The sequence below is a fragment of the Euprymna scolopes genome, chromosome 15 (genome assembly GCF_053919585.1).
Source record: "Euprymna scolopes isolate OS-2025 chromosome 15, ASM5391958v1, whole genome shotgun sequence".
Lineage (NCBI taxonomy): Eukaryota > Metazoa > Mollusca > Cephalopoda > Sepiida > Sepiolidae > Euprymna > Euprymna scolopes.
The window spans coordinates 126,184,401-126,199,863 of NC_136496.1; the positions used below are offsets into that span (position 1 = coordinate 126,184,401).

Consider the following 15,463-nt stretch of genomic DNA (forward strand, 5'->3'; position numbering starts at 1 on the left):
TCATATATATCTATATAATACTAAAAGTCTATGGATCTTGTATGTTTGCAATCAGATTTCCGGTTTTCAACATCCGGTTGCGCATGCGTAAATAGCAACGTCTTCAATCCGTTATTCCAATTCCGGAATTTTTATATCGCTTTTAATACAAACAATTTCATTTAATTTGATCAAATAGTTATTTATATATACAAATAATACATAGATTCATAGATAATTATAATATATATTATAAAATCTATTTATCTATGAATCTATTAATAATATGAAATATTACCCTATACAATTTATGGAAAGAAAACACCTCTCACTTTCCCTCTAATAGATTTCAACACTCCTACTCCCTCTGTTTTCGTTACGTACGCGAGAAAAAGGGAGCGATGTAAAACTGGATAGAGTTATCCCCCTTAACTAATGCAGACCTTTTTACTAGAGGGCGTTATTACAAAAAAATTTCTTTTTCTTCTTCCCATGTTTTTTAAAGTCGTCTGCTTACATTTCCAAACGGAAAGCTGAATCGGTAAATGCACACACTCCTTTACACGATGGGTACTGAATGTTTGCTTAAATTAAATGAAAAAAGTTACATTTTATTTTCATTTTCTATTTAAAAAGCCATTATTAACATGTGGAGAGTGTTTTTTTTTATTATTCTGTACTTTCAACTAACAATTTCATTTAAAAGATGATATATCAAAATTTGAATTTAACTATAATAAGGATTATGATACCTGTTCAGTGCATATTTACCTATAAGTATGACCAACCACTTATAATTCAGTAACTGTAATTTAAAAAAAAATAACAATTATAATAAACAGAACGACTCATAGAAATCTATCTATATTCTTTTTTCATTTTAATATACTTTCATAGAAATGCTTCTGTTATGTAAAAAAAAACTATTTTCTTTATGCCACAAGTGTCACGCTCATACATGAATTCCATAGCTAATATAACGTACTGACCCAACGGGTCACGGGTGGTCTAGTATATATATATATATATATATATATATATACATACACACACACAAGTTAAAAATATATTAAAAATTTAGGGGGCATTTTAGAAGTTCCCTAGAATCAAAATCATATAATACACTTTGATCTAAATTGGAATGAGGATTCTACACACAAGGTTTGGTAGCATTATATTTTGATTTCCATCTTTGTAGGGAGAACAAAATTGGTGCAAAACTTAATGTCATTCATCTCAAGATATATTATTAGAATACCTATCAAGAAATAAAAAGTTACATTTTTTTTTTAATAAAATTCTTATTTTTCTGTCTTATAATTCATTTACAAATGTTTTAATCCTATTAAAATAAAATAAAAAATAAAACGAATATTTAAAAATCTTAACTAATTAATGCTATAAAAAACAATGAATAGGTTAAAAAAAAAAAAAATGCATTTCTCATTTTGAGTCTGAGAATTGTAAACATTATTTTTCAAGCTATCCACCCAAACAATATTGGGTAAATTAGTTATTCTAACCCGACAAGTGCTGAGCAAATGCACTTTTAAATGCACAAATATATCTTCTTAAAGGGACATTTGAGTATCACAAATGGAGACAGCTTTGTGCGAGATGCTCTTGCAATAGCAGACAAGCAAGAGAAGAAGAAGAAGAAGAAGAAGAAGCAACTGACGAAGTATCAACACAACAACCCATGACAATGAGAGAAGGGGGGGAAGGGATTGCTATTCGTAGCTTTTTTTTTTTTTTTTTTTTTTTTTTTTGACTTCGTTTTACAGCTTTGATGTTAGTGAATGGAATAAGATGGTACAGTTTCCAAGGAAGCACTTGCTGCAGCAAGGGAAGAGTAAATAACGTTCTAGGAAAAACGCATACAGGGAAGGAAAGATATATAATAGAATGAAACAATAGATATAGAAAAAAAGTGAACGGAGAAAAGAATGAATGAAAGATGCATGAAAAAAAAAAAAATGTGCATCAAAATATTGAAGGAAGGGGAGGGGGACAGGGAAAACCAGAAATTGAATTTGACCTTCATTTATATTTGTAGTATAGAAATCGAATATATAAAACGCAATAGTTATATCGGTTTTATGTATACTTGTCATTCCAGGAATCACAAGTCTAAGAATAATTTTTAGAAAATTTTCTGTCACCATGTCTGCACTTTGTTAATGGTCGGTAGTATTCAGGAGGGTTGTGGAATCCAAAATCAAAAGCTTTAACTCTACAGCCCTGGTGATGAGATTTTTTTTTTTTGTTTATATATAGGCATCACCACTTATCAAGGCCAGGAGGCCACTCGAGGATAAGGCTTAAAGAGTGTACAGTAGAAATTGGACAATATAGTAATCGTTAGTAATGGAAATTCAGTAAATTTGCTAACTTATATGGAACGGCTCATCAAAAACTTGTTTACGTTAGACTTGAAGACAACCATATTGTAGTCAGCTGGAAAGCAGGAAAACGGAAGACAATTCCAGAGGCGTGCAGTTCTAAGAAAGAAGCATTCATTAATGAAACTGAAGAATACTCGAGAATAGCATAACCGTTTCTTTCAAAGAAACGGTAAAAATTTATGCCATTTTTTCTCCCCAGATTTATTTAAAGAAAAAAAAAAAAAAAAATTGATGTATGGGCAAGGAAAATTAAGTTATTGTCCCATGCAGTTTGACCAACTGCACAGATTGTCAACCTTTGCTCGGTAAAACTAAACATACCATGTTTCTGTTTTACCGTCAGTAATTGTAATAAAGATATTGCATTTAGATGGTCCAATAATATTGGAATAACTTTTTGGTTTAGCCAAAGTATGACTTCATCCATATTATCTCGGCCATAATGTAGATTTTGATTTGATTTGTCTTTTATGCCAAACCAAAATACATACCTGAAATAACAGATTTGATCGGATTTTAATTTGACAGAGATGATGTCCACAAGATGTGACAACATCCATTTCTCTAATATCATTCACATAGAAATGGATGAAAAAAAAATGAAGAAATAAAAATGATAGTATTTTTCAGTTCTTAGCAATGAAAAGGAACAAATTCTTGAGCATAGAAGCACATCAACAGACAAGAGTACAACCATATTCATGTGCACAGAAAATCTAGAATCGTTTGTTGTTGTATTCGATTTGTGATAAGACAATTTTCATCAGATTGTTTTTGTAATAAAATTTGAAAAAATAAAAACATTAAAGATGTAACAATATAGCAGTATTCCTTGTTTATTTCCAGCCATGCAGATTAAATAATCGTTTTAGAAACGGTATCTGCACAAACTATAGCATAGAAATCAGCAGCTTAATAAGTAACATACTGTCAGAAATCAATTTCCACTATGAAGCACACACATCGATTTTGCTTTTGTTTTAGAAAGGAGTCACAACTTATCAAGACCCAGAGGCCACTTGAAGATAAGGGTTAACGAGTATACAGTAGTCAATGGGACAATATTGTAGTAATCGTTAGTAGTGGAAATCTGATAAATTGTATTACTTAAGGGGACGGCTCATCAAGAATTTGTTTACATTAGACTTGAAGACAACCATATTGTAGTCAGCTGGAAAACGGGAGTTCAACAAGGGAGCAGTTCTAAGAAAGGAGCTTTATTCATGGAATTTACGGTTAGGTTTAGGCAAAGATAAAGAGTAGGAGAAATTATTAAGTGTTTTTCGTGCATTTAATAAGTTCAAAGTTTTTGTATAATCTATTACCCATTTGCAGTGGTAGCAGGCAGCCTTAGTGTCAGGGCACCTATTTCTCCATTGATAACATTTGAAATAATAATTTCTATGAGTAACAGCAGTTGCAGCATCCGTAAGTATACCATGGCTGTTTGTTGCAAGTTTACATAAATGCTATTGTCAGTACGAATGTAAGCATTATTAAAGTGGTTACTGTACATGAGAATTAGATAGAACTTTTCACAAACATCTAAACAAACGTTTCAGAGCAAAGTACTCATTTGATTTAATAAAGTTTTTATACGTTTTCTTTAGTTGACCTTGGAAACAAATATTCTGTTAAACTCATTCAAATTATATCAAAACCATGGCTTCATACTTTTTTTAAAGGAATCCTTAATCAACAAATGTTTTGATAAGGCTGATAGTTTTCTGAATTGTGCAAAAATTAGTTTTTTTTAGATAGAAAAAAAATATAAACACGCATGAAATAGGAGTTTATTCACATTTCTATGAAAATAATGACCATTATATTTTAAATATAGAACTGACTCAAATAAGATAAATTAATAAGTACTAATAAATATTCCGAAAGTAATATTGTATTACATAGTTCAATACAAATGATAAAGAACTTTCTAATAGCAGTCACAAGTGCTAAATTGAAATTATTAAACTATAACATCTTTTTAAAGATGACTTGTTTTTACTATAACATCTTTTTAAAGATGACTTGTTTTTACTATAACATCTTTTTAAAGATGACTTGTTTTTACTATAAGGTTTTTATATGGAAATCTTATGTTCAGAATCATCACATTCAGTTTGTTTTACATACTGACATGTGATGAACGGCTTTAAGAAATTGTCTTCCAAATTAACCTATCTCTGCACAGGTCTTAATCCCTTTTGTTTATTTTTATCACCTTTTTTTCGTTTGCCTTTCCCCTATGAACTGACATCGACTAACATAAGGACTCGTCCATTCTTTCAACAGAGGCATACCATCGAAGCTTACTCTTCGGCACACATCTGTCAAGATTTAATCTTCCACTAAGGCCATCAGAACTAAACTGTTCTTCAAGATTCACATTACACATGGTAGCATTCTCATATTTCTCAATCTTTTTTTTTTTTTTTTTTTTTTTTTACAAGGTGGTTACCACTTATCAAGGCCCGGAAGCCACTCAGGGATAAGAGTTATTGTAAGTACAGTACGTTAGTGTGGATATTTAAAGTGTCTACTTAAGGGGGCGGTTCATCAGGAATTTGTTTAGGTTGGACTTGAAGACATCCAAGTTGTAGTCAGGAGGGAAGCAGGCAGACGGAACAGAGTTCCACAGATGTGCAGTTCTAAGAAAGAAACTTTGTTCATGGAATCTACATTTTGATTTAGGCATAGATAAAGAGTGGGGAAAGTTTTTGACAGTGGATTCAGCTAGACGGGTGTTTTTTGTAAAAGATTGGCGAAGGGGGACCAGAGATTGGAGTTCAGACGAGCACCTGCCATGGAAATAACGATAAAACAAAGATAGGCTTGCAACGTCTCTTCTGTGGGAGAGAGGTTGCAGGGAAGAGAAAAGGGCATCCCCCACTAAACCACGAAGTCTATTTTGTACTCTCAAGGCAGGATAGGCTGTTTTTAGCAGCTCCTGTCCAGATATGACAGCAGTATTCCATCCTTGGACGTACTTGGCTTTTATATAGATAGAGAATTGCATCAGTAGTGAGATATCTTCCGGAGCAGGAGAAGGATCCTACCATCTTTCCAGCGACCTTGGCAACAGACTTGATGTACGCGTTCCATTTCAGATCAGGAGTGAAGGTCAAGCCCAGAAGCTTGTCAAAACATGGGGCTTCTCCTAGACGAGAGCCATCCATTTCAATTGATACCAGATGGGGATCAGAGCATTGATGATGTAAAGATAGGAGTTTGGTTTTAGATTAATTAAAGGTAACCAGCCACGTCTTCCCCCACTGAATGACTCGTTCGAGATCAGAGGAGCGAGAATCAGAGAGAGCTTTGTCATTTACAGTCTTTGATGTGTTGCCATAGATTGTCGTGTCATCAGCATAGATGTAAACGAATGATTTAAGTATGTGTTTAGGGAGATCATTGATGTAGATCAGGAAGAGAGTTGGGTCCAGGATGGACCTTCACTGACAAGATTTAAAAAAAATAAAAAAAAAATACAGAGTACCATATACAGATCATTCCACATGAAATTGCTACATTCTCAGATGTTTATTTATTGTTGTTGTGATCCATTATATCTTAAAACGTGCAAAATCACACCAAGTATTTAAGTTAGATTATTTTTAGTAATGTTCATTAAAGAAAATATTCAATTTCACGTTATATGAGGATAGTAATGTTGTTGCCTTGTTTGTGTAGATTTTGTTGAATATCATTCATTTCAAATAAAGCGAATGAATGTTACCACCCCCATCGTTTTAGACTTTAATATTCCGCTGGTTTCTTCCTTAGTTAATTCGAACGTTACGCTTTGAAATGAAGGCCAAACTGCTTCAAAAAAGGTCAAATTCACAAAATTTGGTTTTAAAAAGGCCAATCTAGCAACCCTGGACAAGAATATGAGAGTGACCTCCCAGTAGCCTCGTTTTTGAATATCATTATTATTATAATCTATATCTAGAAAAGTGAATGTGTGTGTGTGTACATTTCCCTATGCAATAACTCAATTTTAAGTCTGCAGGCTCGAAATTTAATATACAGGGTACGGAGATTTGGGAAAATCTTTGATCGGTTTTCGGCCTGAAATTTGGCTGTTATGGGGTCAAAGTTCAATGATTTGATGTTTGAGAACTCTACCAAACTCCGACAATTTTGGGTCTAAATACTTGAAATTTTAGATAGGTTTCTTGGACATGGACCTAACTTAATAACTTGATTTGAGCCCAAAACAAGTAATGTTAATGGATCATAATAGGGGTCAGTCTCTACCAAATTACTCAGGCAATTTCTAGTCTGAACATTTGAAATTTGACATAAAGGGTATTCAGAGATAAGGCAAGCTTTTTAATCGGTTTGGGTTGAAAATTTTTAAGTTACCAATATATAAATGTATGTATGTTTGCATGTCTGCCTAAAACTTTCGACAGAGGCGACGGATTTTACCAAGATCAGTATCATTTTGAAGTTTCACTTTTCAGCATACAAATATCGAAAAATTGGCTAAAAACATTAATATCTTCACCTTCAACTGGGCACTTTTCTGGGGGAGGCAACATTTGAAAGAAACATAAAAAAAAAGAACATTATCTGCCAATAGATGCTGGACTGAAGGAGTAAATTAAAAATTGTCTTACAATGTGATTTTATTATTTGTATTGAACTATGTATCACAATATTACTTTCTGAGTATTTATTAGTACTTATTAATTTATATCATTTGGATCGGTTCTATATTTAATATACAATGGATATTATTTTCATAGAAATGTGAATAAACTCATATTTGTTGTGTTATTTTTTCTGTCTGAAAAACTAATTTTTTTCACTGCTCAGAAACATATCAGCTTTGCTGATTAAATATATTACTCATTCCATGGAATCTCCACGAATACTATGTGTTAGAATCATTTCTAGAAACACATTGGGTACTTAAAAGCGGGAGCACATGAAGGTTGCCAACATCCCTAAGTGAAAGTATTTATGTTGAACAAACAGGATTTGAACTTGGCACACACATGTAATTCCGTATTATTAATGGCTTAGCCATCATCACCTCCACCTTCTGTAGATATCAGATTCATTTTTAGAAGCGTTAGTAAAATTTGATAAAAATGCCTTTCAACTTGTCAAAGACATCGATTTGGCATTTGTGATCATTTAATAACTGTTGATCTAGAGATCAGCAACAGAATAATAAACCAATGCGTATGTGTGAATGGTTCACATGACAGATTCCTTATGTTATAAGTAGGTTTCAAAACATTTAAGATCTTGTCAAGCTGGCCTAATAGTTATCGCACTTGACCGAGTCTTTAGGTTTCGATCTCAGCTCGAGTAGAATTTTTTTTTGTGTTTACTTAAACGAAATGAACTGTTTCGAAAAAAAAAAAAAAACAATACTCCCATGCACATGTCTCAGTTTTCTGTATGAATAAAAAATAATATTTATGCATATTTTAAGATCAAGCAATGTTGGGCAGCTTGCTAGTATATATATATATATATATATATATATATATATGGCTCATTATTTTGTCACTGATCTCTAGATCAACAGTAAACAATTACAAATGTTGAATTGATGTCTTTAACAAGCCGAGATACATTTTTACCAAATTTTACATCTAGAAACCCTTAATTTGTGGTCACTCCTAAAAAATTAAAACATTTTGGACAATCTTTGGATTGTCTTGAGAGTTCCTAATTTTTTTTTTTTTTTTTTTTTTTATAGTCATTTGCATGATGTCATCTTGTAATGATTGACAAATGTACATACATGATCAAACTATTTCTGTAATAAACTATACAATCTTCTGACAAAAAAGGGGATATTAAAACCATAAAAAAGAATGACAGCCTTCTAACACCTGTGCACTTTGTTGCCAGTTCCATTAAAACATCTTTGTCCACCTCAGACCCGGGAATAGTTGACAGATAAGGAATTTAAGATGTTTATCCTCAACAGATGGAAAGTATCGATAGTATAGAAAGAATTTGAGTCAGTCTCGTTACCAAGAATGTGTAAAAAAAGTTGTTAAAAGCTTGCAATGGTATCTAGTGGTAAATACCACTTGATTCACTTTCTTCACTACAACTTTAACTTTTTCATTCCAAATGATGGAACAAGTAGAAATGAACATGAGGAAAGGTTCAAAGATATCATGAATATGAAGAGATAGAAGCAAGTGAAACCCGAGTATCACGAGTGAAGTTCTGTGGTTCCTACATAAAACTTCAAACAATCCGCAAAATCGGAGAGAGAGGGCTGAGGGAGTATTTTCTCATTGTCGGACATACTATGAATACATATTGTATTATGAGTATATGAACTATGAAAAAATAAAACACAATAAAACAAAGCTTCAGAGTTTGTATTATTCAAACTATTCTTCCTATGTTGGTTGTTATGTATATATTCAGCCGATGTAACCTAACTTTCAAGTGAATCTTTTCGAATTTTAGAGCCTGTATAAAATTTTAAGAGGAACCCTTAGGTAGATGGTCCTTATTCTGTCAGTCATCACAGGATAGAAGTGTTAATTTTTCTTATCACCTACAGTAAAGACTGAACCTTCAACCACATTCTGACTAGGTTCTGTACATACTAAGTCGAGAATACATCCTCAACAATACATCCAACAGAGTCTGGGTCATTTTTGATAACTCTGCTGAGGTATAATTCTGTGCAATTCTAGGAGGTCCGCACTCAAAGGTCTTATCTTCTTTTTCTTATTAATCATCTGAAGCACATCTACTGGGAAATGTTGATGGGATTGATCAGGCATTTTCTTATGGTTAGAGTGCACACAGATTTTGTGCAGATTTTCCATCCCCACCTGCCAACCTTGTCTCACATCTTCCGGGAGGGGGGGGGGTAAATACCTACAATTGTTAACCAACCGTGTTAACTATTAGGCCATGTAATGTCTGTATAAATTTTAAGAGTCTTAAACTATTAAGTTTCATTTATCAGCTTTTTAAACCTACCCCAACCAAGTTTATGTTCATCAACTTTCACATTTATTATTTAAAATAAAATAAATAAAATAAAACAAAGATGCTGCAACAAGCATGATCCATGTCTACATAAAAAAAAAATGAAAAATGGACTTATTCAAGATCAACATAATGTGAAACGTTTTAAAATGTGCAAGATCTTTGACTATGAACGGAAAAGGAAGAATATATCGAGACACTTTTCTTTGCAGGGGAGGATGAAGAAAAAAAAAACAAGAATCAATAAATCTAGTTGGATCCCACTGTGAACGGTGGTGGTAACAAAACAGATTCTCATTCGGCGTTGGAAGAACCAAACTCTTTGTCATCCGTAGGAACTAATTTAGATAAAGAACTTTGAAAGAAAGGCAATTCTGTCAACCAGCATCATATTGCCGGTGGTTGGAGAGAGAGAAAAAGAGAAGGCAAGAGTAATCAACAGCAAAGCTTATGTACTTCACAATAAGTAGTTCAGCAATCTAAAAACGAAAGGAAGAAATTTCAGCCTTTCCTTTTGACCTATTTTCACATATGGATAACGGTAGATATTACTTCCAAATCTAAAGGTAGTTTTTTTCTTATACATACTGTTATATATTTCCCCCCAAACCTCTGGCCTTGATGGAGGGAAGACTAAAACTTGCTGCTATGGTTTCAAATGATCTGAAATAACAGCAATGGGAAACTTGATTCCAAATATTTCTCATGTTATATCTCCCCTCTTTTGGAAATAGGGTGCGATTATTGATATCTCCAGTGTCAAATAACCCTTATACACGGTAAAATTTATTTTATGTATGAAAACCAAAGAGGGAAGCTATAATATGATACATATTTGGAATAAAGTCTCCCCTTGCTGTTATCTGAATGCCATTTGAAACCATATAAGCAAGTCTTAGTCTCTCCTCCATCAAGACCAGAGGTTTTGGGGAAACAGATATTTTATAATTCATATGCAAAACTAAGAAAACAAATGACTATGATTGAAACATAAGTAAAAGTGGCAAAAATAGGCTCTAGAAGATGGATGATCCCCTTAATGTGCAATCTTAAGGGAAAATGTCACATAGCCCACTACACAATTCAGATCATTACCTTTTTAATGAACCTTCATTTGTTAAATTCTGATCAATAGTCGTTGAGATTTGGAACTTATAAAATCAAATTGATAAAAGGGAAAATTATTCCCAATTCGCATTTAGGTAAAAAATACACCATCGTATAAATAATTGAATTCATTCAAAAGTATTGCAAACAAAAACAACTAAATAACATCTACATAAAGCACGATACATTCAGCAGTTGTGCAACATAGCCCAGAGGTGGAGATTTTAGTTTCTAACCCATGGGGTCTCGATTTCGAATCCAGATAGATTCAACCACTCCGATGAGTCATAGACAATGAAACATATGTCAGTGGATTATATATATATAACTATACTCGTAGCCAAATTGAATATTGAAATGCCTATATCTTTGGTTCTATGGGACGAAACTATATGAAAATTTGCAGAGTTTTTTTTTTTTTTTTTTTTTTTTTGAAGATTACAATATGATTCTTTGGTGAAAATTTTATGATTATTGGTAAAAAAAAAAAAAATAACCTATATTTTCAAACTAATAAAATATGCCCAAAGTTGCCTACATTTGTGTGTGGGTGTGTGTATATTATATATATATATTAGTGTCCTGGCAGGCAAGCTTTAATTTTGCTGCTTTGGGCTGAGGGTTCGTTTTGCTTGGTTGTCTCCTCCGTGGTCTTGCCAGGCCACTAATATATACACTCTTGTTCACTCCAAACAAGGTATCTTACCACTTGGATGTAGGGGGCTATTATCTGTGGCCAGGTTTACAGGGGGACTATATAAGGAGATGTTGGTTTACATTACATTTAAACTTCTGCATGCCAGTACAGTCAGGGAAGCAAAGAAGCAATTCCAAATAATATTCAAAGTTATTCTGCTGATTTTTCGATGAATAAAAAGATCAAAGATTGGAAAAAGATGAATAAGCAAGTTCAATTAAAAGAACCAACAATAACCGAAACAATAATTGTCCTTCTATAAAAAGACAAGATTACAAGCTTAATCTAAAAGTAAAAATGTAATGGGTGAATAAGTATAAGAAATTAAGAAAACTTATCACGCGTTGAGAAATGCAAAAATACACAGAATTATTAAGAAATAATTGTTTGCTTTAAGTTATTTCTACCTAATGTTGCAGAAGAATATATAACTAAATAACTGATCATTATGGATTTTGGAACATACCTGCTATGCATAAAGGATAACAACATGAACTATATTTAATTTATACAAAGTGGGTAAAAAAAAAAAAGGATAGGAAGCCCCTTTGTTAACCTCCCAATTTGAAAATTTAAATATATTAAATTTAAATTGAATTTTATCCGTAGTCATTAGACACTAAGCAAGATTTCCTAATTTTCAATTTCTTAAGATCTCTCAAATGTAATTTTAGATCATTTATTATATGAGGGTACGGTATACTAGGTATACTTGAGGTATGCAAACGTCAAGAGGGAAACAAAAAACGGTTCTCAAATCTAAGATAGCATTACAAATGAGTTAGCTAATTGACAAGAAAAAAAAGAAAAAAATAAAGGAGAGTAGGTAATCAGAAATCAATTTACTCCTCCTCTCAATTATTTTTACTCATTCGTGTCTACATAATACTTCACCAATGCGAAATAATTTTATTTCGCTTGACTTTTGCATATATGAAGAGAAGATACTTTAATATATAAAAACATCATATGAAATGTCTTTTTATAGTCATTTTCTCATTTTTTTTTTTTTTTTTTTTACAAAGGCATCACCACATTATCAAGGCCCAGAGGCCACTCAAGGATAACGGTTAAAGAGTGTACAGTAGAAGTTGGTCAATATAGTAATCATTAGTAATGAAAATTTGGTAAATTTAATAACTTATATGGAACGGCTCATCAAGAACTTATTTACCTTAGACTTGAACACAACCATATTGTAGTCAGCCGGAAAGCAGGAAAACGGAAGACAATTCCACAGGCGTGCAGTTCTAAGAAAGAAGCTTTGTTCATGGAATCTATGTTTAGGTTTAGGCACAGATAAAGAGTGGGGGAAATTATTGATAGTGTTTACAGCTAGACGAGTGTTTCTTGTGAAAGTTTGGCGAGGGGGGACCATAGATTGAAGCTCAGTTGAACACTTTCCATGAAAATAACGATACATCAGAGACAAACTCGCAACATCTCTTCTGTGAGATAGAGGTTGTAAGGAGGAGAAAAGGACATCTCCTACGAGGCTACGAAGTCTATTTTGAACTCTATCAAGGCAGGACAAGTCCTTTCTAGCAGCTCCTGCCCAGATGTGGCAACAGTATTCCATCCTTGGACGTACCTGGCTCTTATATAGATAGAGAATAGCATCCGCAGTGAGATATCTACTGGATCGATAGAAAGATCCCACCATTTTTCCAGCGGCCTTGGCAACAGATTTGATATACGTGTTCCATTTAAGATCAGGAGTAATGGTCAAGCCCAGAAGCTTGTCAAAACTTGAGGCCTCCTGAAGACGAGAGCCATTCATTTCAATTGATGACAAATGTGGATTAAAATGTTGATGATGTAAAGAGAGAAGCTTGGTTTTAGATGCATTAAAAGTAACCAGCCACTCCTTTCCCCATTGTACTACATGCTCAAGATCAGAGGAGAGAGAATTGGAGAGTACTTGCTCGTTTACTGTCTTAGATGTGGTACCATAAATGGTAGTGTCGTTAGCATAAATGTCTACAAATGATGTAAGGATATGATTTGGAAGATCATTAATGTAGATCAGGAAAAGAGTTGGGCCCAGGATGGATCCCTGAGGGACACCGGCATTAATACTGTGAGCTTCTGATTTTTGCCCCTCAACTACTACTCTTATGAACCTATCAGAAAGAAATGATTTAATAATTGAGAAGACTTTTCCAGCTATACCATAGCTAGCGATCTTATGAAGTAAACCTTTATGCCATACCCTATCAAAGGCTTTAGATATGTCAAGAGCAATTGCCCTAGAAAGATTGCCACCGTCGAGAGATTTGCTAATCCTATGCGATATAACTGTAAGGACATCTGCTGTAGATCTAGCAGAACGGAAACCATATTGAGTGTCACTAAGAAGGTTATTTTTGTTGAGATGTTTGATTACTTCTGTATTTAACACAGATTCTAGCAACTTACTCATGACGCACAGGAGACTTATTGGCCTGTACTGAGAGGGGGATGAGCGATCACCTGAATTCTTAAATACAGGGCATACTGATGAGATTTTCCAGGGAGATGGGAAACTATTCTCCTTAAGACAACGTTTAAACAGTTTTGTAAGTATGGGCGCTAGTTCAGGTTGAAGTTTTTTGAGTACTATAATTGGAATACCATCAGGGCCAGTTGCTTTACTGGAATCAAGGTTTTTGATTAGCTTGGCAACATCACGTACAGATATACGTATATCACATAGCGTGTTTTCTGATACAGGAGGAAATATTGGGGGTTGGCGGTCTTGGTCGCAAAGGGTAGAATTAGCTGCAAAGTTCTTGACAAAGAGTTTGGCTTTGTCTGATGCTGATGAGATTACCTCAGGTCCATTGATAATAGTTGGGATGGAGCACACGCTTCTGTTCAGGATTCTGTTTGCTATTTGCCAAAACTGGTGGGAACCAAGCCGCTGCTCAGCTACTTTGGACTTAACAGATTGAGCATACAACTCTCTTGCGTTCCTTATTACTTTCTTACAATGGTTGCTGGCAGTCCTGAAAACGGCTTTAGTTTCCATACATCTATTACGTTTGAAGCAGTGGAAAAAGTGATTTCTGTGCGCAATGGCAGCAGCACATTCTGGAGAGAACCATGGCTGGCTGTTAGGTTTTTGCTGAAACTTTTTAGAGGGTATGAAATGGTCAATACCTACAATTAACCATTCAGTTAGGTCTAATACTATAGAGGACACATCCTTTTTAAACATGGAATGCAGAGGTAGATCAGATATAAATGTACGGAAGCTATCCCAGTCAGCCTTAGTGTATCGATATACTGTACGATGAAGTGGTACGTCTGGGGACTTATTACATTTCATTTTTATCTTAATTGATACAACAGAGTGGTCAGGAGATCCAAGAGGCGACAGAACAGAAACTGAACATAGTTCAGGGCAAGTTGTGAGAAAAAGGTCTAGTAGGCTCGCATACTGGCCGTCATTATCGGGCACACGGGTAGGTTCCTGAACAATCTGAGTGAGGTCATAGGCAATGGAGAAATCATGACAGAACCTCCCCTCATCATCGGTCTTGTTTGAGTGGGTCAACCATTCGACGTTGTGAACATTGAAGTCTCCACATACGTGAATGTTAGCTGAAGGATAAGTAGAAAGGACTTGGTCAATTTTCTCAGATATGCTTTGAAAGATAGTAACTCCGCTGTTGTGGGGGCGATAGAGAGTAAATATAAATGCAGTAGTGTGAGCTAAAGCAACCCGGAAGCACATATAGGGTAAGTTAGGATCTTCCCTGGAGATGTCCCTCCCACATGGAAAGCTATCTTTAATATAGGCACATATTCCATGCCCATGGCGATCTTGGGGGTCAGATTTAGAAGTTAAGTTAGAGTATCCTGTAATTGCAAACTCATCTAGGGAAATAGCCTGTCCAATGCCAGTTTCACTTAAAAATAAAAGGTCTGGTTTAGTCTCCTGTAATTGGGTTTCAACCTCTGGAAGGTTAGAACGTAGACCCCTGATGTTGGAGAAGGAGACATGGTAGTAGGGGTCTACGTTGGAAGTTGGAGAACCGGGTTTAATCGTGTATTTTTTCTTGAAACTTGTCATGATGAAATTTTGGAATTTGTGGACTAGGTCGACAGATTTACTTAGAGCAGGACAGAGAGGGGAAACTAAGAGAGAAAAAGAAACGAAGAATTTTTTTTTTTGTACCACATAAGGTAAAGCCGTAACAATTACCCACTAGTATGGCATCGAGAGGCCCCACCAGAAGCTACTGCATGGTCCAGATTCCATTCACCAAATGGCAATACAGCAGCCCCAGTACTTTGCACCTGC

The 15,463-nt window shown here is 34.3% G+C and overlaps 1 protein-coding gene across 5 annotated transcripts in view; it reads right to left on the reverse strand.

Annotated features, from left to right (window-relative positions):
* The window catches only part of LOC145294117 (uncharacterized), a 173,586-nt gene that overhangs the window by 138,532 nt on the left and 19,591 nt on the right, over positions 1 to 15,463 (reverse strand). The gene's annotated exons all lie outside the window — the stretch shown is intronic.